Genomic DNA, 1,902 nt, shown 5'->3' on the forward strand with positions numbered 1-1,902 from the left:
TAGAGTATTTACATCCCTGTAACTTAGTGGCCTGGCAAAAAGAGACTGATAGAATAAGTAGCAGCCTTAACGAAGTAAGCACTGGGGTTGGTTCATTCAACTAAAAAATTCTTCAAGACAGTGCCCCAGTATGGAGATAATCTAATGGCTGAAACAAGTAAAAAAAATGAAAAATAAAAAATTGGCTGTGTGGTAAGTAGCTTGCTTACCAACCACATGGTTCTGGGTTCAGTCTCACTGCGTGGCATCTTGGGCAAGTGTCTTCTACTATAGCCTTGGGCCGACCAAAGCCTTGTGAGTGGAATTTGGTAGACGGAAACTGAAAGAAGCCTATCGTATATATGTATATATATGTGTGTGTGTGTATGTTTGTGTGTCTGTGTTTGTCCCCCTAGCATTACTTGCCAACCGACGCTAGTGTGTTTATGTCCCCGTCACTTAGCGGTTCAGCAAAAAAAATCGATAGAATAAGTACTAGGCTTACAAAGAATAAGTCCCGGGGTCGATTTGCTCGACTAAAAGCGGTGCTCCAGCATGGCCACAGTCAAATGACTGAAACAAGTAAAAGAGTAAAAGAGTATATGTATGTATGTACAAGTTGATGCATTTTTGTAAATGCCTTTGTGTATATGTTTATATACCCTGTTTACAAATAGCAGCAGGTGAGCGGTACTACAATCTTTGTCAAAGACATTACAGAAGACATTAAAATCATATAGAGATGGCCAGGACTCCTTGATTTTTTCTTTCCTTAATTTCATCAGAAACTAAATCTTATATCTGGTGCCCTCCTGTTTATATTTTCACCTGTCCCTGCCTCTGGTATCAAATTTCATGTCCCTGTCCTTTTCTTTTTCTTTCCTTTGTTATTTCCTGTTTCTTTTCTCCATTTCCTTTCCTTTTCTAGTTTATCTCAGCAATTGAGTTTTATTCTCTTTTTAATCATTTATTCATTTTTATTATCTATTTGCTTATTAATTTATATTACCCTTTATTTTTCCTTTAATATATTTTGCTATTTCCTCCTCTTTCGCTACCTATCTTTCATTCCATCTATCTTTTCTCTATTGTTTTCCCTCGCTCCTTCTTTGTAATGTGTTGGGGTTTTTCTAAGACTACTTGGAACACTACAGTATAGAGATCAAATTTCTATACACCTTTATGTTTTTAAACATCAACTGATGAGGGTAGTAATAGTTGATGGCTTTCTTATATGACTACTTGAAATGCTGGTATTAAATGCATTCAGAATTTAGTTTCGGGATATATATACACGTGCATGTATGTGTGTTTGTGTGTGTGTGTGTGTGTGTGTGTGCGCCTGCGTGTGTGTGTGTGCACCCACGTGTGTGTGTGTGGCTCAGTGATTAGGGTATTCAGCTCAAAATCATAAGGTTGTGAGTTCAATACTCAGCAACATGTGTCCTTGAGCAAGACACTTTATTTCATGTTGCTGCAGTCAACTCAGCTGGCAAAAATGAGTTGTACTTGTATTTCAAAAGCCAGCCTTGCCACTCTCAGTGTTACATTGAATCTCCCTGAAAACTACGTCAAGGGTAAATATGTCTGTGAAGTGCTCAGCCACATGCATGTTAATTTCATGAGCAGACTGTTCTGCTTATCATATCAACTGGAACATACATTACATATAATACAATACCAAGGGCTTTCTATTTCTTATTCTACTATATATACATATGAAGTGTTTTACTCAAGAATAAAATGAGCCACCCAGTCCAGGATTTGAAACCATAACCTTACTATCATGAGTCCAACACCCTAACCACTAGGCCATAATCCTCCACACTGACCTTACAGTATATATATATATATATATATATATATATATACATATACATACATACATATACATACATACATACATACATACATACATACATA

The sequence above is a fragment of the Octopus bimaculoides genome, chromosome 3 (assembly GCF_001194135.2).
Source record: "Octopus bimaculoides isolate UCB-OBI-ISO-001 chromosome 3, ASM119413v2, whole genome shotgun sequence".
In the NCBI taxonomy this organism is placed as follows: Eukaryota; Metazoa; Mollusca; class Cephalopoda; order Octopoda; family Octopodidae; genus Octopus; species Octopus bimaculoides.